Source organism: Homarus americanus, unplaced genomic scaffold, assembly GCF_018991925.1.
Source record: "Homarus americanus isolate GMGI-L3 unplaced genomic scaffold, GMGI_Hamer_2.0 scaffold57980, whole genome shotgun sequence".
Lineage (NCBI taxonomy): Eukaryota > Metazoa > Arthropoda > Malacostraca > Decapoda > Nephropidae > Homarus > Homarus americanus.
The window spans coordinates 22989442-23016176 of record NW_024716703.1 but is presented as its reverse complement, the minus strand read 5'-3'; positions in this window follow the sequence as shown (position 1 = coordinate 23016176).

Genomic DNA, 26735 nt, shown 5'->3' with positions numbered 1-26735 from the left:
TGCCATCACCACCTCAACACCATGATAAATATTACATCATCATCACTACCACTATCCTAGCAACCAAAACCCACCATCACCACGTTCACATCATCATCACCATCAACACCGGCATAAAATCACCACCACCACAACACCATCGTCACCATCACATCATCATCACCACTACAACACCATTATCTCCACCACAACACCACTATCACCACATCATCATCACTACAACACCAACACAGCACCATCACCCCATCATCACCATCATAACACCATCAACACCAACACAATGCCATCATCCCACTTATCGTCACCAAACTATCATCATTACCACCACAACACCATCATCACTACAACACCATCATCACCACAATACCATTATCCCACTCAAAATCACCACAACACCACTAAAACACCATTATCATCACCATAACACCATCGCAACACCATCATCACCACCATAACACCATCCCCATCCCCACAACACCATCACCACTACAACACCATCACCACCACAACACCATCACCACTACCATAACACCATCACCACAACACCATCACCACCACAACACCATCACCACCACAACACCATCACCACCACCACAAAACCATCACTACCACACCACCACCACCACAATACCATCACCACCAGACCACCACCACAACACCATCACCACCACACCACCACCACAACACCGTCACCACCACAACACCATCACCACCACACGCCAGCATACACCCAAGAGGCGACGGATTTGAATGGGGATTTAGGGGCTCCCGAGCCAAATTCAATAGACCCGTAAATCTTATTTCTGGGAGACGAAGCATACCTGACGCGAAGCTGATACATGGCCAAGGAAGAGGAAGAGGTGTGGGAGGGAGAGGAGGAGGTGTGGGAGGAAGAGGAGGAGGTGTGGGAGGAAGAGGAGGAGGTGCGCGATGGCGAGGTGGAGGCGTGGGAGGAAGAGGTGCGCCATGGAGAGGAGGAAGTGTATGGGAGGAAGAGATTCCAAGGAGGTGTGAGAAGAAAGAGGTGGTGAAGGTGGAAAAAGGAGGGCTACGGTTGGAATACAAAAATAAGAACAACAAAGAGAGAGAGAGAGAGAGAAAGAGTCAGAAAGGTGAGGTGAGAGAGAAGGGAGAAAGAGGAGGAAAGGAAAGATGGGTGTAGAACGTAAGGGAGAAATAGGGAAAGGGAAAAGAGAGGGGAAAGGTGGAAAATGTGAACTAAAAATTGGGAGGAGTGAGGAGGAGAAATGGAGTGTGTAGGATTGAGAAGAAAGAGAGGGAAATAGGAGAGAGGGGAAAAGGGATGAAGGGTAGTTGTGAGGAGAGTGAGTGGGTGGAGGGTGATGGAAAAAAGAGAAGGGATGAAGGAGAGAGAGAGAGAGAGAGAGAGAGAGAGAGAGAGAGAGAGAGAGAGAGAGAGAGTTACAACATCTCGACGATAAAAAAGGTGAATAAAACTACATAAAATCTACATAAAAAATTACTCAATATAAACTACAAACTGAATAAAAATTAATAAGAAAAAATTAGTACAAATATAAAAATAAAATAAATAAATGGAATAAATATATATAATAACAAACAAAATAATAATAATAATAAATAAAATGCCTCTACAAGTTTAATATATATTGATTGTCTTTACCGCTGTAGTCCTCGCCAACACCTGTCACTATATCGACACCTGTCCGCCTCCACACCTCGCTTGCTGCAGTTGTCATTAGCCCATGTAATATAAAGGTACTTCTTCTATGGTACTCTGGGTCCCATTGGAGTGTGTGTGTTTAATTATCAGTCACAAATAACACCTTTTATTATTATTATTATTATTATTATTATTATTATTATTATTATTATTATTATTATTATTATTATTATTATAGAACATACTCCATCTTACCTCATCAATACACATCGTGCAACACAAATCACCTTCGTTTCTACTACCACATATCCCGCTACACACACACACACACACACACACACACACACACACACACACACACACACACACACGTTCTCTCTTTTATCATATTAATATTCTCCTCCCATACAAGACACAACACCGGGTCGGGATGGGTAATATAGGACACGGTGCCGCCTGAACAGTGAAGCTGTGTCAGGTGCACCTCCCCTTCACAGGTAATACACAATTAAGGGTGACCTTAATACTACATACCTCCCCCCACGAGCTTCAATAATAAAAAAGAATACCTGGGAAGTTACAGAAAATATAAAATTAAGTAAAGCCAGTTTGTATCATCTAATAGGGTCAAATAAAATTGTTTATTAATGAATCTAAACGTACAAAATGAATTGTGTGTGTGTGTGTGTGTGTGTGTGTGTGTGTGTGTGTGTGTGTGTGCGTGTGTGTGTGTGTGTAGTGTGTGTGGTGTGTGTGTGTGTGTGTGTGTGTGACGATGGAGCCCTAGCCTCGACTAGAGAATGGTCGTACAGTCTCTCCTCTCACCTCCACCCAGGCGACGTCGGATAACTCAACTAGTTCTACATAATTTCGAATAACCTGAATGATTAAACATCACGACGCTATCTGAAGGATTAGATTAGGTTTGGTTAGATTAGGTTTGGTTTGGTTTGGTTTGGTTTGGTTTGGTTTGGTTTGGTTTGGTTTGGTTTGGTTTGGTTAGGTTAGGTTAGGCTAGGTTTGGTTAGGTTAGGTTAGGTTAGGTTAGGTTAGATTAGGCTAGGTTTGGTTATGGGTGTTCAAACATTGTGAAATATGTTAATCTGTAAATTACCCCAAATTTCACTATTCTACGTGGGATACTTTTTTCCATAACCCTGAACAAGGAAAAAAAAAATAAAGCACGGAAGTAAATAACGACGGCAGACAACATGAGAGAAGGACTAGTGGACAGGTGTACAATTCAATATTCTCCCTGGCATACCCCGTAGAGACAGGCGAGTGTGTCAGGACGGGCAGGTGAGAGCTAGTGGAGGGGGGAACAAAGGGAGGGATGCTATATTTGGAGAGAGAGAGAGAGAGAGAGAGAGAGAGAGAGATAATAACAGGATATGGTTACAAGGAAATTAATGATGGGAGATAAGGGTAAATTAGAGATGCGGTAGTTGATATGAGCAAAACACACAGGCGAAGTACATGAGGAGAGGAAACAGGAAACGAAACCCAGATTAACACTAAACAAGGGAACAACACCTAATAATAGAATAACAAACGAAGTTGAGAGCTGTAAAAACAATTGAAGTTACTACTATATAATTTACATTATTCACTTTTTTTACTGTAGAATAAACGAAATTGATTACCCCACACACATGAATTCATTCGGAAAAATATGCAAAAAAAAACAATTTACTTAAAAAAAAAAAACCAGAACTCGAGACCAAATGAAACTACTGTACTTCTAGCATGGTTAAATAAATTCCACTTAGGTGACAGTCACAACCTTTAATATTAAGTGCGGGAGACAAAATACTGCAGACCATTAAAAAAAAAATCCAGAGTTAAAATTATATTCTTAGCGCGATGCGACGACGAAGTTCCATGCAGGAGTAAACTAGAAGCAGATCACAAAAGATTCCACTCTCTCACAAAGTTACCACGGGAGGAAGGGGTGAGAGGGGGGTGAAAAGGAGGAGGAAGAGGAGGGGTGAGGAGAAGGAGGAAGAGGAGGGGGGGAGGAGGAAGAGGGGGTGAGAGGAAGAGAAGGGATAAGACGGAGGAGGAAGAGGTGGTGGGAGAGGGAGGGGAGAGGTGAGAGGAAGAAAGAAGGTGAGAGGTGAGAGGAAGGAGGAAGGTGAGAGGAAGGAGGAAGAGGAGGATTAGGAGGAGGAGGAGGAGGAGGTGGGGTGAGAGGAAGAGAGGGGTGAGGAGGAGGAGGAGGAGGAGGAGGAGGAGGAGGAGGAGGAGGGGAGGGGGGAGGTGAGAGGAAGAGGAGGTAAGACGGAGGAGGAAGAGGTGTGGAGAGGAAGGGAGGGGAAGAGGAGAGGAGAGGAAGGAGGAAGAGGAGAGGTGAGAGGAAGAAGGAAGAGGAGGTGCGAGAAAGAATAGGAGGAGGAGAGTAGGAGGAGGAGGAGAGTAGGAAGAGGAGGAGTGAGTCGGGTCAAAGAAGGGGGTTAGAGTGAATAAGGACTGACGAGAGAGAGAGGGAGAGAGGGGGGGAGGGAAATGAGTGGGAAACGAAAAGGGTAACAAAAAGAGAAAGGGTTGAGAATGGAACAAGAGGAAAAGGGAGGGGGCAGTAAGGAAAATGGGAGGACAGAGGGGAAAAGGGGAGAGCTGGGAGGAAAAGAGAAAATCGGGAAGGAAATGGGGAAGAGCTGGGAGGAAAATAAGAGGCCAGGAAGGAACTGGGGAAAGGAATTGGGGGTGATCAGGACAAGGAGCTAGACTGGGAGCCAAGTCCTCCATCTCGAGCCAGGAGGTGACAGGTCACAGGACAAGTGTCACAGACGGCGGCTCAGAGACCTCACAACACATCAGTTTACCCTTCGTGACGCCAATTTATCGCCATGGCTGAGCTTTCTGTCTCGAGTCTTCACATGCCCTCGACGCGATGCTTTAACTGCAGAGAAATTTTTTATGAGTGACGGTTAACTCCGGCGATATCACAAGCAAGCAGAACCCCGATACTTTGAAGAGCTTTTTGAGTATTCCTAAATCTATTGGAAGAAGCACACACACCCTCGTCTCGTAGGGCCTGAGAGGGTCACATTAGCTCAAGTTAAAACGCTACGTGAAAGGTATACTTTTAACTTACAAGCATAGGATATTGAACCCTTACGTGTGATGACAGAAATCACGGCGTGTACAATACGGTCTTCCGGTAAGGCGCGGCTGAGAGTACTTTCAAACTACTTGCTAGTTTTCTCGATGTGGAGGAAAATAATCTTCCCTTAAGTACCCTGTACCCAGGAAACTATCCGACGCCGAGGCAGCACTAGGGTCTTCACTTACTTTTATGGCGTGGACGGAGGTGTCTGGGAGACTTTCAACCACCCAGCTTGTTGTTATTGTTGTTGTTGTTGTTACCCGCCAGCAGCCCTGACATAGGCTGGATCATGTAGCACGCTGGGGACACCATTATGCTCACTCGCCCATGAACAACGAGCAGTGATTACGACTGAATTCCAATTATATTTTGATTATAAAAAATATCATCAAACTCGTAATACAAAACACGCGAGCATTTAAAAAAAATACATATGAAAATAACAGTGAAAACATGGACAAACATGGCTGTCGGCACACTACGGAAATCAACTAACCTAAAAATGAACGGAAACAAACGACAACAGCAGGGGCAGCCTTGCTCAACACTGGTAGAGGCGCTGTCGTTTAAACAATAAAGGTGACTGTGCAACAGCAGCAGCAGCAGCGGCGGGAGCGTCATTGCAACAGCAGTAGTGGAGTCATTACAGGGACATGAGCCCCGGCAACAGCAACAGTGGCAGCCCAGACAACAAAGACTCCCCGCTACTTGATCAAGCAACTCCCAGTTAGGAGGGACGGGAAGAACTGAGAAAAAGTTTCAAGGGGAGACTAAAGGCAGATTGAATCTTACCTCGTACCCGTCAAAGATAAGATTCCCCTGACGCCGCCCCGATCATCTTACGACGGCAGCCTCGAGGAAGGTGGCGAATGCAGGTGTGGCAAAAACAGGTTAGTATATATATATATATATATATATATATATATATATATATATATATATATATATATATATATATATATATATATATATATATATATAATCTTCCACGTGGCAAATGAACAAAATGCATTGAGGCAGCAGCTGTTGTAAGGTGGGCGCAGAAGGGGGTAACACGTGGTTCCGAACAGGTAATAAAATGATACAAGGAAATAACAAGGACCAAAACATGTAATACAAACATACGAGGAGCAGGAAGGTTCATACAGGTGAACACGAGGCAATACTAGGACCAAATAGGTAAACGGAAAAGGAGGAGAAGGATGTAAATAAAGGAAGCAAGAGGAGGAGTGGGGGTCAAAGGGTTATAAACAGGAGAAAATGGTGAGATCAGTTGTGTTAAAAGAAAATGAAGAGGAGAAACAGGAGGAAGAGGAGTTAAAAAGAGGGTTGCAAAATCGATTATTCATTTCCAGAAAGTTTCAAGTGAAGTGTTCATAGATGTCAGGCAATCATGGCATGTAACTAACACACAGACACACGCACACAAGAGAGGAGGATGGGCATAACAGATGTGAGGAGGAGTGTCAGAAAGAAGGGAGGCAGGAAAAGGGGGGGAATAAAAAAAAAAACAGAAATATACGGAGGGGAAAGGTGATAGCAGAGAGAGCATAGTGAGAAAAATAAAGATAGGGAGGAGAGAGGAGAGAGGAGAGGAGGGGACCCGAATACCATGTCCTAATGGCTATGACAATACAACAATGACTAGCACAGTTCTTTGGTGGCAAAAACAAAAGAACCCCCCCCCCCCAAAAAAAAAAGTTGTTTCCACTCTTAAAACAGATAGATAGGGCCAATTCTCAGTCTATAGCAGAGGAAGATTAACCCAGACATTTCAGCCAATTTCAGCAAGAGCTTCAAGAAAAATACCAAGCCATTACTCGGGCAAGAACTCGAGCCTCAGTTCAGTGGGTGGAAATGAAAGCCTGTCTCAATAAAAGAGGAACAGTGAACGGTACACGACACCCCCGCAATATCTGGTGTCTCTGGTTTTAAATAAAGGCATTTTACAAAGAAATACAAATAAAGAAACATTGTGATTTTAAATATTACAAAGAAAGGAGATTAACAATTTAAAAATGGTATAGGTAAAGGATAATTATAATAAAAAAGCACAAATAAAGGACCTGTACACATGAAAACATGACTAACGGAGCAATATTAATAAAGACATAAAAGGGAATTACATACTAAACCACACATATAAAGGAATCTTAGTTGACATCACCAGTCACCAACACCCTGAGCTGACTTCTGCTGTGCATTAAGTTGCACACCAATAAAAATACTAAGGAATATAAACACTCAATATAAGGTAGAACGTAGTTATACACAAGTAGAAACAGACAGACAGACAGACAGACAACCGTCCCTTAAAACGCCCCGGAATTAGCAAGCGCACAAAAACGTTCAAAGTTGTGGATGAAAGCAAAGCTGGTGTGGCAGTGTCCAAGTTTCTTAAAGAGCAATTACGATATCAGGCGAGTTGGCAGTTCTCTCACGCCACTGTGACTACTTGGTGAATCCCTGACAACGAACACGATTTCTTCTTTATCAGAGTACGAGTAAAATAGCACAGAGCCACGCCTGGGTAGACACCAATTTGTCTCCGTTAGCGAGTAACTAACGTTCATTTTCTTTATCGGTGAGTGAGTGAATCACTCAGGTCTGACCAAGAGACGAGTCGTATAGAGCTGCAGACGCACCTAAGAATGTGATACACGAGTTGATGAAAAGTTGTATAATTTCACTATGTTTGAATATTATAATACAGTAACAGTTGTGTTTTTTGACTGAGAGAAGGTGTAGTTAAGTGAGGGCCACGAACGACTGCTGGTAGAGATGAGTACACGAGAGAGAGAGAGAGAGAGAGAGAGAGAACCGAGGCCATTCGTCTAGGCAGGAGGCAGCGTCGTAGCTCGGAGACCATGAGCTAGAGTTGTGGGGAAGATGATCACCACCTCTGCCATCTTCTTCCTGGCTGGTGTCTTCCAGTGACTCACCAAGTACGTGTTGTTTACTTTCAACTCAACCACGAAAGAAACTAAAGTCATTCTCAACGAGGCAGTTACAGAGGTCTCCCCCTTTCCCACACCTGTCCACTGTTCATATCAAGAACTTTCAATATAATAAAGAGATCAAGACGTGTCAGTTTGATGTCAATGCCTAGTGGTGTCAAGTTAAGGTGTGCAGATTGGTCGTCGTCAGGGGTTGAAGGTCGCACCAGTAATCTTATTTCATATTCACACTCCTTTAGTTCAGATCAAAATAAAAAAAATTGGTTCTGGTTCAACAATCTGGAGGTACCAGTTGTTATTGATGACAGAACATATTCCTAAAATGGGTGCAGGTGAACAATGGCGCACACTGTACCTTAAGACTGTTCATTCACTCGTGTCATTGCTTATACTGTACTGCAGGACTTGAATTTAACACTCTCAATATGTATAATGAAATACGTGCATAAAAAGAATGTTAAGTTATCGCAAGCACTTTAAAGAAAGGGAAAATATGACTAAAGGCGATACAAAATGTTGTTGATCATAAATCATCCGTTAAAAAATTTAGGAAGCAGTGAAAGTGTTTGAGTGTTAACCAACATTACGTCACCGTAACTCAGACTTGACCACAACAATGGCGCCCCGCCCGTCACTGAGGAATAATAATACGAGTAACATACAGCGTATTGAACTTTTGTTTAACCTTAACAGCACTAAACGAATATACTTTTACAACCAGTGTTAATCCTTGAATAATTGTTTATTGCATAGTGTGTACTTTGAACATTATTATAAGTCGCATAAAGTGAATAAATAACTACCTCGATGCTGTTCACAGTCACAAGTGACGTGAGACTAACCTGCTGTAACACCTACTCCACATATATATATATATATATATATATATATATATATATATATATATATATATATATATATATATATATATATATATATATATATATATATATATATATATATATATATATAAAGAGAGAGAGAGAGAGAGTACACTTCAACAACCTACGGTCATCATTGATACTGAGTCATAAATCTGATGAACCTGTTTGAAAATCGTGCCAACCATCTAGGCACTCTGCCGTCAATGGAGGTGACCACACCAGCATGGTAAAGTAAGCAAAACCAGGGGGAAGTCAGTCAGTCTAGACTCTAGGGTCACAAATCCGTTGTGTCAGCATGAAATGGTTGTCGATGGTTGTCAGGATGATACAAGGGTCAGGTGACTCATGAAGTCTGGCCTTTGATGTACAGTTATCAAGAAAAATTCTGCTCCCCAGGGTCTGACGGCCTTCACAACAATCATTTGGTAAGGTTGGTACATGTGATTGTGTGATGCATTATGTAGCCAATACGATGTATTCTGTATAACACATATCACGTATAATTAATACAGAGAAATTAACAGGAATACATAAAACCTGTACGTTTGTCAGAATTCTTGGTCCGGTGTTTCATATTGTATAATAACGTAAAGGTGCACATTCATGTTGTTGTTGACCTTACACCACTGAACTTACCTGTCGTCTTATTGGCTAAAGGTCACACTGACCTTGACTGTGACTGGTCACTATTTTTGCATCCTTGAATAATGACATGCATTTGGGTCCCTCAAGGATGTAATACACAATGAAATATCGAGAAAAAATTACCTGAAGACAACAAAGTTCAACTGTATTGACCAATGATGTCATACAACGGTATATAAATTTAATTTGATAAAGAGTTACGAACATGACTGATTCAAACACGCAAAATGTTGATACCACAGATGTAAACGACAACGGTGAGGACGACTACCTTTCCGGGAATCTGGTACAACCTCGACAGCACTTTGCACAAGAGAGCTGCAAATGTAGCCGTGACCAGTGGAGGCCCTGAGAAAGAGGACACCCCTCACCTCACACCTGTCACCGAGCACCAGCAGGTGGTCAGGTGGTGTGGGTGGGGACATGTTACATACACCACCGTACAGGCTGGCCTCGTCACCCACACCCTAGCTTGTCTCGCCTTATACTAACTCACTACCACCACCGCTTACCACCACATCCTGCACAACGTGCCACCCACCCACACCTAAATATACAGCCACCTATAGTAAACACCATCCACATCCCCTCCAACACACCCTCCACACCCCTCCAACACACCATCCACGCCCCTCCAACACAATTCATCCACGCCCCTTCCAACACACCATCCAAGGTTCCCCAACACACCTCATCTTGAAGCCTCCAACACACCATCCACGCCCCCCAACACACCATCCACGCCCCTCCAACACACCATCTATGCCCCTTCCAACACACCATCCAAGCCCTTCCAACACACCATCCAAGTTCTCCCAACACACCATCCACGCCCCTCCAACACACCATCCACGCCCCTCCAGCACACTATCCGCATCCCCTCCAACACACCATCCATGCCCCTCCAACACACCATCCAAGCCCTCCAACACACCATCCACGCCCCTCCAACACACCATCCACCCTCCAACACACCATCCACGCCCTCCAACACACCATCCACGCCCCTCCAACACACACATCCACGCCCCTCACCATCCAAGCACACCATCCGCCCTCCAACACACCATCCACCTCCAGCAACCATCCGCATCCTCCAACACACCATCCACGCCCCTCCAACACACCATCCACGCCCCTCCAACACACCATCCACGCCCTTCAACACACCATCAAGCCCCTCCAACACACCATCCACGCCCCTCCAACACACCATCCACGCCCCTCCAGCACACTATCCGCATCCCCTCCAACACACCATCCACGCCCCTCCAGCACACTATCCGCATCCCCTCCAACACACCATCCATGCCCCTCCAACACACCACCAACAACACCCCCCTCTTACCTCAACGCCCACATAACCCCAACTCACCCACCTCAGGCGTGTGTCACCCTTCCTCCCCCAGCCAGCATATTAGAACCCGATAACACGAATACTCTCGATATTGCCAACAAGGGAAGCCGTCAGGGGCTGGATCAGCGAGTCTCGCCCCTAAAACTTAATCCCAACTCAATTTGCTGCGGCCATGCAAGGCAGTGATAACCCACGACTGCACGTATTGGTCGCCGCCCCGAGACGTGGAAGCGAACTTTCGACCTAAGTTGCAATTTCAAAATACAGACAATTTTCCCCAAGGCCAGAAGACATCAAAAATTGATAACCCATTTTTCACAAATGATCGTTAATCCTAGAGATATAATGTAATTTCTGGCAGGGTAATCTTACGTCAGCAACTGTGTGAGATTGCAGCAACAGGTTTACCTATAAACAACATCAGTAGGAATTACAGCAACACTAACAGTATGGTGAGGATCACACCTATACGTTTACTTCATGCTGTATTACATGAACCTGTCTAGCTAATAACACGAGGCGCGACAGTATAATACGTTGGAATTACATTAACACATCTGAACACAAACAAAAAATCAGGAAGAATTAACCAATAAAGAATGAAACAAATCAACTCCTAACCCCTATACAGTACCGTGCTTGGGGAGTGTAACAATGTACTGACATGAATAACGTGGTAGGCGTGTGAATGAACATACCTACTGTAAGCACTTCATTTGGAGACAAAATAATGACAAGATGACCGCAGAGCTCCAAGGGTTCAACGTCGGCGCAGTAACAAAAGAAGCCTGAACCCCTACACTGTGGGGGAAATAATATCTACTATACTACTGGTGCGAGATCCCTCCCTCCCTCCACCACCCTCAGGTCTTCCTCCTCAGGGCGGAGTGTTAGGTCTTCCTCCTCAGGGCGGAGTGTTAGGTCTTCCTCCTCAGGGCGGAGTGTTAGATCTTCCACCTCAGGGCGGAGTGTTAGGTCTTTCTCTTCAGGGTGGTAGACTGTATGAGCACGAATAGTATCTCAAATAAGCAATGTTAATGGTAGGTACTAAAAAGTGCCTTCGGTAAGTACTCAAGTGTTAACGGGAGGTACTCAAAAATGCAAATGTATTTATTTATGTGTTACTTTTTGTCTACATCCTTCATTATTTTCCTTCTTCCATTCTATCCTTGCTCTTCCCAGACTACATGCCCTCCCTTCCTTGCTTCCCTCCATAGTAAACTTTCTCACTCCTCCACCTCCCTCATCATTACCATACCTTCCCCACTTTTCTTCCTACCGACAACTTCCCCACTCCCTTTCTTCCTCTTTCTTGATCGAACCTTTTCCACTTCTCCACCTCCTCAACCTCCCCAGCTTGCCTTCCCCAGTCCCCCGCTACTCTTCCTCCTACTTCTTCCGCTCTTGTCCCTCCCGGAAGACTCCCAAAGCCTCAAGATGAAGATTACAGCGTCCGCCCATCAAGGAGGTGAAGCCTCCAGCCAGCGACAATTAGTGATCAATGAAGGTAAGTGACGTGACACTTTTGTCCGGAGCAGCTAATTACGATCCTGCCATCACCTCGCTCTCACTCCCCGCGATGACACACACACACACACACACACACACACACACACACACACACTATACCTGGAGACGATGAGTGATTGTTCTCGACAAGACTGGTCCTTCATGAAACTGGTCTTTGATATAACTAGTACTTCACAATGGTTGGTCCGCGTCATGACTAGACCTTCGCATGTCATTTCTTCCCTGGATTTATTTCATCTTTCGGGATGACTCATCCGATCTTGTTACGTGACCTCCCGTCCCAAGATGATCTGATGACGTCATGAGGTGTTCCACCTGCTCTCTCTATTAAAGGCAAAGGGAGAGAGGAGGAACTAAAGGGGGAGGGTGCTGATGAGGGGAGAAAGGGGGAAAAGGAAGAAAACTTGACGTAATTCAACAATCCTCAGGTCGTGACACAAACTCCAGGTGTCGTTCTCACTGATTCTCAAATAGTTAACGTGATGGTGAACCTGGCTGAAATTTCTCTCCCTGTTTTCACTCTTTTACCTGAATTTTCCCCACAAGTCGACCTTACTGTGCTGAACCTTGATTTAGAGACACTATGAGTCCTCACGCTCTATATTTTGCGGGACCCCTAATAATGTCGACCCTCACCTTACCTGCGACTAATACTCACACCGTTACACGTGTAAGAGGCACACCTGGCCAAGAGGTTGCCATACACCAGGCTGTTGTATCTGGTCGTATATGAAGCAGCACGAAAACATTAAATAGTCATTCATCCTCATAAAATTCACTTGGTATAAATAATAGAGCACTGTTAGTAATACCCCACTCAGTGGCTATTGACGGAAACCAACTCTGCTCACTCTAGTCACTAGTCTAACCCCCCCCCCTCCCCCCCTCCCTCCCTCTGCTGATTGCGCTACACACTCCAACCTTTGCCCGGTCTCTCCTCCCCAAATATACTCATCATACCCTACCCCGTCGCTCTACCCCTCCCGTCATCTCTTCTGGTTTCTGCCTATCCTCTCTTTCTCACCAATCCTCTTTTATACCTCCTTCCCTAACCCTAAACAAACCCCTCTTCCATACTTCCTCCCAACCCAGAGTCAAGAACACAAACATTATACAAATGCTGGAGGGACGCCACCACGTCGTCCCAACTGTTCCCCAGAGAGTAGGGCGGTGCCATAACGGGTTAACACAACCGGACTTAACAGTTAGCTCGCTAAAAATAGCAGCCCGATTGAGCAAAAACCCAGCGAGCGAGTGGGCCAGCAACTTTCCGGTCAGACTGCACTACGCATCATGATAAAAACATGGGCGGTGCTCTCCTGACGTGAATGACGGCGTCCTCTCCCATTTTTCCGAAGCCGGGGAGGACCACGGCATGACCATTCTTCACTAACCTCCTATGCTTCTTAATACCTGGCAGTGTGTTACATAATATCCCTAAGTAGTGTTTAATGTTCTCTCTCTCTCTCTCTCTCTCTCTCCCCTACTCCACCTATTCGCCAACCTTTTCTATACCTTTTGTCCCCCCCCTTTTGTTTCCAGCATCATCTCTCATTCCTCATCGCCTCCCTACAATCTATTACGCTTACGTTGTTTACACTGTTAGTCACGTGCTCCGTCGCTTCCACTAACGCAACCAACTACACGCACCCTATTGCATCCACCGCACCTACAACACGCACTTTAAATACGACCCCACTTCAATTACACACACACACACTAAACCAAAACAAAATTCAATCACACACACGCCAATACTCCCAGCTTCTAAGACACGCACTCTATTTAAACAGACAACATGCACTCTTGACATAAACAACTATATGCACTCTGCAGTAGATGCTGGCGCCTTCATCTGCACGCACCCTAACTACCACCTTACCAACACGCACTCTAATACCTTCAACCACACGCACCCAACTTAATCAATTCCCGTCCATTTCAATTTATTCATGACGAAAACACGCCAACATATTATTGCTTCCCATCGCCGGCTACCATCCTTCCCATCACCGGCTACCATCCTTCCCATCACCGGCTACCATACTTCCCATCACCGGCTACCATCCTTCCCATCACTGGTTACCATCCTTCCCATCACCGGCTACCTTCCCATCACCGGCTACCATCCTTCCCATCACCGGGTACCATCTTCCCATCGTCGTTACCACCCCTTCCCATCGCCGGCCACCGATTCTTCCCATCGCCAGAAGCGTACCATCCTTCCCATCACCGGCTACCACCCTTCCCATCACCGGCCAATACCTTCCCATCACTCTGGTTATCATCCTTCCCATCACCGGCTACCATCCTTCCCATCACCGGCTACCATCCTTCCCATCACCGGCTACCTTCCCATCACTGGTTATCATCCTTCCCATCACCGGCTACCATCCTTCCCATCACCGGCTACCATCCTTCCCATCACCGGCTACCATCCTTCCCATCACTGGTTACCTTCTTCCCATCACCGGCTACTCTTCCCATCACCGGCTACCATCCTTCCCATCACGGCCACCATCCTTCCCATCACCGGCTACCTTCCTTCCCCATCACCGGCTGTCCTTCCCATCACCGGCTACCATCCTCCCATCACCGGCTACCATCCTCCCATCACCGGCTACCATCCTCCCATCACCGGCTACCTTCCCACTCACTGGTTATCATCCTTCCCATCACCGGTTACCATCCTTCCATCACCGGCTACCATCCTTCCCATCACCGGTCATCATCCTTCCCATCACCGGCCAATATCCTTCCCATCACCGGCTACCCATCCTTCCCATCACCGGCTACCTTATTTCCTTCCATCCCACTGGCTACCATCCTTCCCATCACTGGTTACCTTCACTGGTCAGCCAATTAGTCACAATGACGATCTGAGTCACCCAGCCATGGACGATCTTTAAGTCACCCTGAGTCAACCATCAGACGATCTTGTAATCACAATGAGTCAGCCAATAGACGACCTATATCAAGTCAGTGGCAGGAAAGTCCCTCATATAAACCGAGTTCCTCAACTACTTACAAAATCTATGTGGCAGCGACCTCTCTCAAACTTCCCTGTGTAAATCGGCGAGACAGTGAGACAAAGACGTGTGTGTGTGTGTAAAAAGAGAAAAATAAAGAGAAAAAACAAGAGCGACATCATTTAACGTACTTAACGACCACCTCCCTAACAATAATAATAATAATGGATAATATAATAATAATAATAATAATACTAACAATAATAATAATAATAATAATAATAATAATAATAATAATACACTACATCACTGATCCGCCCACCCTTGTCGAACCCCCTCCTCCACCCCTGTCCTAACCCCTCCTCCACCTCCTCTAACCCCTCCTCCACCCCCAACCCCCTCCTCCACCCCATCTAACCCCCCCTCCACCCCATCTAACCCCTCCTCCCACCCCATCCCTCCTCACCCATCTAACCCCCCTCCTTCTTCCCATCTAACCTTCCCCCACCCACCAAAAAAATAAACAAAGCCACGGATTAATGACACATTCCCTCTGACTACAGAAAAATGGCCATAACCCTTCCAATACCTGAAGTAGCAACACGACGTCTGACAGTCACCATCAACAACCTGGTTCTACACTACACTTACACACCAAATTATACCTCAGTTCCATTTACAGGCATGGAAAATTACCTCCCGAAAAGAACATTTAGCACGAACAGACAGAGAAGACAGACTGACAGACCAACATAGACAGACTGACAGAACAATATAAGACAGACTGAAAGTATTAATCTATGCCTCTAATCTTTCAGTCGAGGGGTTAAAAAAAATTAAAATATACAAAAATTTAAATCTTTTTGTCCTAAATATTTTGAAGTTACTTAAGAAAGCGGTTTAGCAAGGTGTAAGCCGTGGTGGTGTTGGTGGTGGTGGGAATGGATAATGGAACAACGTTTGACTCTGATATGTGTCCATTTTCCAAAGATCAATTTTCGAGAGGGGGAGGGGTGGGTGGGTGGGTCTAGCGTGTCTACCCGTGTGTGTTACTGGTTCATATAAAAAAACAGTGTTCTCCACGATATTTATTTTTTATTTACAATGTTACCTTGAATACATAATTGGGTGACTGCACTAATGATTTAATGGCTTCTGTCTACAATGATTACATAATATCAAAGGGTTTTCCGTATATTTTTTTTTTTAGACCTACAGGTAATTATATAAAGACTACGGAACCGCCTCTATGTTAACAAGCCAAAAAAAATTAATAAAATAAACATACCTGTACTGCCGATTGTAAATAAAAGAATATGCAATTTTAATGTAAATTTATGTACTTGAGGGGATTGGAATTTTTTTTCAGTTTATTTACCCGTTGTTATAATTATACATTTGCAATAGGCATTTAACGAGTCTCTTGGCGGGTGTTTCCTGGTAACTTATATCTGCAGCCTCAATTATATTTCCTCCCTCCCTTCCTTCGTCTCATATTATAGTGTCTCTTTGTCTCTTCTTGCCTTCCTCTTTCTTTTCTATATTTCTCCTTCCCTTTTTCTCTCTTTCTTATTCTCTTCGCTCCTTCTCCTCCTCCCTCTTCTAGTTTCGTCTCCTTCGTCACCCTCTTCCGTTCTCTCCTGAGTCTTCTTGATTGTTAGACGGATTTCACCTTGGACTGGGGAAGGACAGGGAGGAAGAGGGCAAGATGGCGGGCGGGGAGAAGTGTGGTGGAGGACGTGTGGTGGTACAAGAGCGGCGGTACTCGGCAGAACGTCGATATTAACATGTAATGCATCCGCCCCCTCCCTCCCTCCCCGGCCATAAAGAAAATATTAGTAAAATTTAGACCACTCGATTAACTGCGACAATGAAGCAAGTACCTGGGGATATGTACTCAAACTTATGGGCTCACTCACTTTAGAAATACTTCAATTGGAGTTCTTTCTTCTCGAGGGTCAAAAACAATGTTAAAAAAAAAATGTCAAAGCACTTGGTCACTACTGTGTCCAAATTTCAGCTCTCGTAGCTCAAAAGGCGCCTGACATCTCGCCTGGATAAACAAGGAAGAAAGATGAAAACAAACAAACGGACCAACCACTGAGTACCCCCATTTCAGAACTCATATCCCCAGAGCACGTGCTCAGTGTGGCATCTGAAGACGGATTAGAGGAAGGGGCGGTGTATAATAACAAGATACCACTGAAATGTTTATCATATTAATAATCACAGGATCTCACAGGAATGTTTGTGAGTATTTTAAAAATTTCCCCTTCAAATAAAGCCTCGTATTTTCATTCGAGGACCCTACAGTATATATTATATAGTAATCATTTAAGGTTTCCCAATAAAACTGACCCATTATAAGAACACTACAGTATCTAGCGAGAGGATTTGTGTACCTCAGTTATCACACTCCTCGTTCTCTGGCTTCTTCCGCTGTGTTCCTCTGGCTTGGTATTCTCGCTACCTCCCGTGGCTCCATGGAGGTTGTCTCGTCCTGACAGAATGTCTCTTATTGCTGCCTCAACACTTACAGTGAACCCCGCTAACACAACCACACTCCTAGCACTGGATGTTGTTTACTGTAGCATTACACGAGAGAGGAGAAGCCCTCAGCCATCACACACAACGTATATTAGACAACAATGAACAAATAATAATTATCTACATTTAACCAACAATACTCCGACACGCCCTCACAATATATGCAGGCTACACCTAACATACAACATTGTAACACAGTACTTGGCAAGTTAAAACATTCACCTGCTGGGGGATTGGAATTGGCTGTGTTCACCTTCGGGTGTAGCTCTGCAGGGGAGTTCTCCATGGAGGTGGACGTGAACACTATACATGTTATTTTGACAGAAAGATCCATTTGACAACTAATTTTCACTAATAATAGAAATATTTTCTCCTTCCCCAACACATAATTAATACAGCAATATAGACCAACGTGTTGCTGCTTCACGTTTTTCTTTATAAATATAATTCAGTTGCAAACTGGCGCAACGCGCACGCACGTGATTATTTTTTCTTTGAACGGTAAAAGGAATTTCAAAAGAGAGAAAGATGAAACTAATACTGTGCCCTGTACACAGACGGAGCTGGACCTCCACTTTGTACAGGAAAAAATATTAACGTATGGAGATGGCTGTAAGTCCTGCTTTTGAAAAGCTCCACGTTATGAGCACAAGTAGCGATGTGTGGTGCGTGGGACAGAGTTCAAAGAGAGAAGGGATGATGCGGTGAAGGGGAGGGTGAAAAAAGGATGGAGAAAAGGGGAGAGTAAATATTTGTAGAGTTGGGTTGAGTGAAAGAGTGTGTAACAAACTAACTGAGGTCTGGTGTGTGTGTGTGTGTGTGTGTGTGTGTGTGTGTGTGTGTGTGTGTATGTGTGTGTATGTATGTGTGTGTGTGTGTGTGTGGTGTCAGGAAAATGCTGCCAATCTCACCCCAACAGGCGGTACACCCCCACCCCACCCAATCTCCAGCCTGCACCCTAAACTACCGCGTAAAGCAATGGCCGCTATCGAGACAAGTGTGCCATCCATTTAACATTGTAACATTGATATTACAATACAGTACTCGGTATTAAAGAGCGACTTTTTAAACTATGGCAGTTAAACAACGTGAGTTCATAATGGTAAAACAGACGTAAGACTTTTATGTTAAATAAACAAAGATAATGCCAAGAATTTTGGCGACCATTTGCATGCACAGTTGAGCTCTGTGGCCAACTGGCCGTGAAGTGAGCAAATCTGACCACCCTGACTGGACAGCCTGTCTGGGTTATTCTAAATTCTAAAACTTCATTCTAGAAAGGATTGCTTATACACCTCGTCCAACAGCAAAGGTATTGTAGAACAGACACAAGACCTATGACACATCTCCATCATTCCATTTATTTAAGGGCTCAAGCTATCAGCGCCTGTCCCCGGAGTGAGAGGTGTAATACTCGACGTACTGTACACACTATAGGCGGCTGTACAGTAAACTGTGTTAAGGAGACTGATGGAAGTTTATCTTAGAGTAGCCACATCACTCCCCAGCGAGCCTACACACCATTCTCCAGTCCCCTAAATCCCGTTCCCGCCCCCTCCCCACCTCAAACTGTGGACACCCAACTATTCACTCAATTCAGCGACTGGCTCATTACGGATGGCTAAAAATACACAAAACACGACCGTTCACAGTCAAATAAATCCCCAAACCATTTTCTATTTAATATTCAGCACTTCTACGGCAACAATCCCGTCATCTAAACGATCCATTTACACTTAAATTACTTCGCTATTTTATATTGGGCAATAAAACCTCGACTGATGGGTTCCAGTAATTGCATTCCCATTCCTGAAATCCACCCCCAACTCCACCACACTACCCCTCTTCCCCCCTCGAGTAATTGCATTCCCATTCCTGATATCCATCTCACCCCCTTCCGGTCCCTTCACCGATCTATCAGAAATTTTCCCCTAAACACGCTGACTGACAATCGTACTTTGATATTAATAGAAAAACAGGGACTAGTGAAAATTTGCAATTTATCTCAATCTCGCTGTTTAACATTTTAAGTAGTAAGAAATTATCATAAAAAGATCGACCGAGAACAGAGCTGTCTGTGATGCTGGGAAAAACTAATAATTCTTCTCGACCATCACCAAAAACTTTCCCAGACATTTAATACTATCGGATCAAATTTTTCTCGAAGACAAAATCCCCAAATAGCTTTTGTGTAGCATTGTATCCCAAGCTTCCAGCGTGGCCGACACTGCACTCCAACACCTTCACTTCTCCAACTGCAAAGCTAGGTGTCCATCTACTGCTCGGTGGACTGAGAGTGCCCCGGGATCGAACCAGCTACCCTTAGGACGGGAGGTGAAGCGCTAGGGGTGGGGGGGGGGAGCTTTCAAACTATTCTTTACGGACAATGCAGAGAGGACTGACACAGAGGTTTCAAAAGCTCCCCCCATAACACAGCAGCGAGATGAAAGACGTTTCTTAAGTTCTTTCATGTAATATTTCGGCTCGGTAAAATACATATAAACATTTCTACTCATCACTGAAGAAAAACGAAAACAAAATTTAAAAATAATTACGTAAAAATTCTTATACATTACAAAAAATAACTCAAAGAGCTTTGTAAATACAGCAGTAACGAAAGAATTACAAGCACTAAAATGTTTTATGTCGCACAGCACGAGAGAAGAAACATTTGTCTACCACTTTAAGAGCTAAGAGAGAAAAACTATCAGCTCTGGCACCTGTACGTGACACAGAAGAAGAAAGTTCAGCTTTAAACCCTTCTACCTGGCATCACCCTAACTAACGCAGCCGGTAACAAACACCCACGTTCTTCAGCAGGTGACTCGGCCAACCAAGTGGAACACCATCCACTGGCGTGATGAATCAACTCCAGCAGTGTAAATATTGACGCTAAGAGCGACTGAGCTGCGTGCCTTACAATAAAGCGGCAAGGAGGGCTTTGAGTGAGGTGGAGAGCAAGGGGAGCCAGTTATCACGAGTCACAACGAGACTCGCCACCAACTACGCCGTGGTACGAATGCTTCCAACACCACCACAATGTCACCTTGATAAGAGAGAGGGAATTTTTGCTTCACCACTATAACGAGGATTGAGCCGCATGCACGTATACAGAACTGAGTTGTGAACCGCCGCTTCACAGATGTGGGGCCGCTTCACACCAGTGTTTTCGTCACACGCGGATAATTTCAGAAGCGTTAGTTTTTCTAGAAGGCATGTGTTGACACGGGCGTGTTTTTTACGCTTCATGATGGAGACGTAAACAAGATAATTATTTATGCGTATTTGGTGAACAAGGTTAAGAAGAAAAACCAGCAAATGGTGGGTCCATCCAATAAACACCGAACTTGACTTGTGTCTACCGGGATATTTACACTTAACATCCATTAACCTAACCTAACCTAAGCTTTATGGTCCGCATATAACATAAACCAAAACCAAAACATTTAAACGAAAAATAAAATCAGAGACAATGTGTGTTCTTGGATGTGATTATAAAGGAAAATGTTTCATAAAACCAGAAAGACAAAGGAAATACATACAAATACACATCCTTAAGTTTATGATGAACAAAATCTTGATGAGACTTAACTGTCCTACATAGATGTGTCTTATGAGTCAAGGATAATTCACTGTCCAGTTATTTTTAATGATGGCGATTTAAAAGATAATACGAGCGGGTGTTTCATGCAATTAACAAATTATCTAAAACAAAAAAAACCTGTGAGCATTAGTTGTTTTATGCCAGAGGGTGGGGCGAGTTTCCCCCAGCGGCACACACGAGGTCACCCCAACGCGTTGTCCTGTCCAGTGATTGAGCGGCCGCGGCGAATTATACTTTATGTTCAGTATGTACACATGGATACTCCTGACTCCAGCACCCCAGGTCACCAACATCTTCACTTCGTCCCCCCACCACTCTCTCTCTTTCTCTCTCTCTCTCTCTCAAACTCTCTCTCAACTTTTCCTCTTATTCTCATCCTCCCCGACAAAACCAATTTCGTCTCCTTTATCCACTCCTGTATCCCACATCCTCATTCCCGAACACTTTCTTGGATCCTCCCAACCCTTTCCTCCTATACCTCACCCTTCCTTCACATCTCCAAACCCTCCCTTCTTGTCCTCACCCTTCCCTTTCTAATCCTCTCATATTTCTTCTCGTTTTTCTTTCATCTCTTCCACCTGCTTCTCCACCTCCTACCCCTACCCTAACGTGCTCCAGTGTAAAAGGTAAAAAATATATGTAAACTTGCAACAGCCGGAAATTAAAACGGTGCAGCGTCGTCGTCTCAGTAAAAACACGTAGACCAAAACAAAAGAGTTGACGTAATGGGGAGCCACACGGTGCATCAGCCCGGCCCGGCGCCCACCACCACGCCCAAGCTCTAAACATCTTCACGCCCACAACAGACTCCCGATGCACGTTCTTGCCCATACGTTCACGTCCACACATACTCCTGATACGTTCACACACTACATCGCTCACGCCCATACACTCTTCACAAACTTTCTCACCTACATATTCCTGACAGAGGTTCACACACACACACACACACACACACACACACACACACACACACACACACACACACACACACACACACACACACACACACACACTTTAACACTGCAGGTTCTCAGTAAGTACTTTCTAAAACTTATCTCCCACACTTTGTATCTCATGAACAATCATACACTCTCAAAAATACGCCCATTCCCACGCTCTCTACACATGTCTAAGAATCGTACGCACATTCTGTAACAAAGATCCCCATACACATTTTATATCAACACCTGTCACATGTCTGAACACATCCCATACTCTCTAACACAGCCTATGCCTACGTTGTCTCTACACCCCTCCACACCTCCCTTGACCACGCCTTACAACTTTACCTCCCTCCATCCCACCCTACGCCCCTCTAATATGGGCACATCCGATTTTTCCATTTCCTGTGAGCCACAAAAACGGAAGATGAGAGGCGCGCCCCAGCGGGAGTTATGTCATGGATTATTCATCCAGCGTTGTGCGGGCCGCGGTAGTCGCCCGGAAATGTGTCTCCACCGATCAACGACAGAGAAAAATCTGAATTTCTAATGAAGGCAACACCTACCAGATCCAGGGACCGGAATACCAATAACTCTTTCTTTTATCATGCAGAATTACCGATATATATATATATATACATACACGCACACCAAATCAGGTACTGTAAAATACTTGCGAAACTTTTCCGTTACATGTTGTGTATGTTGTTCATGTACAGGTCGGTTAGGTTAGGCTCGGTTATTCAGCTAAGATTTGTGAAAATTTAATTCAATTTCACACTGACCCTAATTTAATCTGACCTACCCTATACACTGTTTACACAGCAAGAAACGGGATCTGTTTACCACAAGTATTTTAGATATTACCTTTTTTGACAGATTGTCTGTAACATATATACATATTAGAACACTGAGCGAGGAGGTGAGGGTGAGTGAGAAGGACAGGTGTAGGTACCTGAGCCTTTACTAATAAGGTCCCTCGTGTCACACTGTTCAAGGCTCGTTTCTCTCACCACCACGCCCACGCCTCCTCATTCATACCTTTCCCACGCCCACGCCTCCTCATTCATACCTTTCCCACGCCCACGCCTCCTCATTCATGAGATAGTTGATACCATAAGATTATATTCTTACTGTGTACTAAGCAGATAAATCACACACTATAAAAAGACACAGGTACACAATGCGTTGAAAATACTCTGTAATAACCTGACCACTGAGGTTTGACAAAGATTCATTGAAGCCTCTGATTTCTTTCCATCCTTCTTTACAACCGTTAATAGGATAAGTATGGGGTGCACAGTGAACTAGCAGCTGTCCAAGGCTAAATTAAATAAACGCTCCTCCAGCCTCAACACTAGCCACATCTTGTGTTCATATATACGAGTACAACGAACCTAAATAATGAGCCAAATCACTAGTATCTCACCACCTACCAAACCTGTGACGAATCTCTCACACCCATAATGACCGTCGTCCAGTGCCATAAACCAGCAGGCCGTGACACCCAACACGTCTTTTAACCTCACAACTTCAACATATTGATCTACTTCATGTTAACTGCTGACCCTCCCTGGCACGTTATTTATTATATGGCTACCACTTAAGTAGCTCATTATACAAGTTTTTATGCGCATGACAGTACTTCCTCATCTTGAAGGACGGCCTGCCAGCGACATGTGTCTGCCTGTATCATGTGTCGTCTTGGAAACATCCCTCCCCTCCCACACCTCAAATATTGGCACACCCAACCTCTCCCACCAGTACCCCAAAACGACCTTCTCCCACCATTCCTCCCTCCCTTACCAGAGCCGCTGGGACTCTCACACACCTTCACTAGTATACTGTACGTTATTCCTGCACCTGGCCTCCCATCACCGCCACCGCCACCGCCGTCATGACCATCACCAGCAGTAGTAAGGTCGTTTCTGCTTTTTTTCCTGCGCCGTGGCTCTTAATCCGAGGCGCCTGGTGGTACCCCCCCTGGTGCACAATGCGGACCATTAGTAGAGTCGGGTGGTCCATTGTTGATCCTACCCTGTAACATGCAACACCCGCCACCACCAACTACCACCACACTACCCACCTACCACAACATTACCCACCAACCACCACACTACCCACCTACCACCACACCATTCCTCGCGTCTCATCAGGTGGTAATCAATAGAACAACAATAGACGTACAACATAACGCTCTTAATATGGATGGTGTCTTGTGTACTAATCTCCACCTGGATGATACACTGTGTTTACTCTCCCCGTGTACTGCTCTCTATGTGAACGATCATCCGGGCTTACAGTGGTTGATGTTCTATGATCCTTTAAGACGGGTGTGATGTGTTCAGTGTGGATGATGACAGCCTTTCTTCGCTTATTTATTATTATTATTATTATTTTTATTAGTGATATCTTTCTTCTATGGTATTAAATAGTACGTCACCATCCACATCAATGAGGATTATTTGTACACATAGAGTGGTGACCTAATTTGGGCAAGGAAGGGGAAGGAGAACTAGTGAGGGGACGGGCGTGGGGTAGGAAGGAGGAGTGTGGGGGTGGTGGTAGTGTGGGGGAGGGAGGAGTGGGGATGGTGGGGAGTGCAGGGTAAGGGGAAGGGTGGGGAAGGCAGGTAAAGCAGCAAGGGGGGGGGGGTGTTCGGCTCCAGGTAGGGCAGGGCAGCAGGGGCGGTAGACTGTGATGGAGAGATTAATGGTTGACTCATCAAGCCAACTCACCAGACTACACCATTACGCTTCATTCATCACCAACCACCATTATCCTCACCCAATCTGAGAACTCTCCCTCCACACCAACTACCTTCTTGCTAGAGCTGTATCCACCAACCACAACTCCCGCCAGTGCTGCACCAAACACAACTCCTGCTAAAGGCTATACAATAAGTTTCCTACCAGAACATGAGGTGTGTATGCAAGTGTAAACAAGATTACATAATATCTGAGAGCATGTGCAGTATATGTGTGCCTTGTATCCTGTAAGAATATAATTTTACTTGTGTGTAAGCAGACTACGTACCCAAGATCAAAAAGTATCTGTACACATTTCGCGGGAAACAATCTGACAACACAGACGAAGGATACTGCAAAAGGCCATATATCTCTTGCTAGTGATATTTCCCGTTTTGTCCATAGTAGGTATTGTTATTATATGGACATTCAAAAGATAATAGATTACTATTGCGAACAATGTGTAGTGTGGTTCATGGTGGTGGTTACGTTGTGTCATAGGTGTAGTGATCATTTAGGAAATCATCGGACCCAAAGTGTACAGAAACTTTTTTGATCGTGTGTACACATAATGTTTATGTGGCCATGTGTACACCCAATAAAAAATTATTCAGCACCCTTACGACGTGATACAATATGACACGGGTGCCGAATAATTTTTTAGTGGGTGTACGTACATACGGGGTACGTGTATGTGTGAGTGGAAATTAATATGTGGACGTGAGTGTACGTATACATATATTTACATGAAGGTATGTAAATATACACAGAGGGACAATGTGTATGTTTACATGAAGGTGCGTAAGTGTACGTGTACATGGAGTTCATCACGTGGTCAGGTCAAGTCTCCAGTACTCGTGGCCCACAGCACCACTATGGCAAGTAATTAATTCTAATTTAACTAATTAGTGGGATGGACCACGCCCACCCGGCCTTCACGCCGCCCACCCACCACGCCTATCCCGTCAGTACGTCGCCAACCTACCACACCCAGCCTGCCTGCACGCCCTCTCTCCCTACACGCCACCCATCCAGCCTTCCAGCACGCCCACCATCCAGGTGGTCTGACAAACATCCCCACCCCACCCCTCACACTAATAGCCCTAAGATGCAAATCTCCGCCTATGGAGATAAATGGGCAATACATCATCACCGCCATACTCCCATTCCTGCAGCTGGAAGAAAAATGGGCCACATGCAGACCCCAAACAAACCTGGAGAACCCGGGAAATATTAATGCCTCCATCTGAGTCGGCGAGGTAAGAATTTATTGCGGCAGATCCTCAGCTACAAAAGTTAAAAGTCTGGCCAAGTTTTGCCCGGCATGTATCACGGGTGTACCGGGGCCATTAATAATGCCAATGTGGTGGAGTCCCCAAGAATCTAGGCGAGGTTTCTCCAGAGGTCCGCCTGGTAGAAACGTTCCCATAACAGCTGATGCAGGAACGAATCTAAAGTGGGTTACTTCAACTAGGGCGTCTCCTCGAGGAAGTGATGTGAACACCTATCACAGGGGCTTACTTGGCGGTGCTTCCTGAGCGCATAGTTAAGAGAACTTCGAGAACCCAAGTATCAGGCTTACTTAAGCTACACCACAGAGATGGCTTTCAAAATGGCGTTCAAATTTTAAGGTGACTGCACCGTAATTAAATAAGCTCTCTTCACGACAGCTTGGGATAACCTTAACGCACCAATCTCGAGTAATCTAGACAGTGGCCCTCACCTATATTAAGTCACTGTCAACTAAGCCTTTCTGGTGGTCGACGGCATGAACTTCAATGTGTGTGTGTGTGTGTG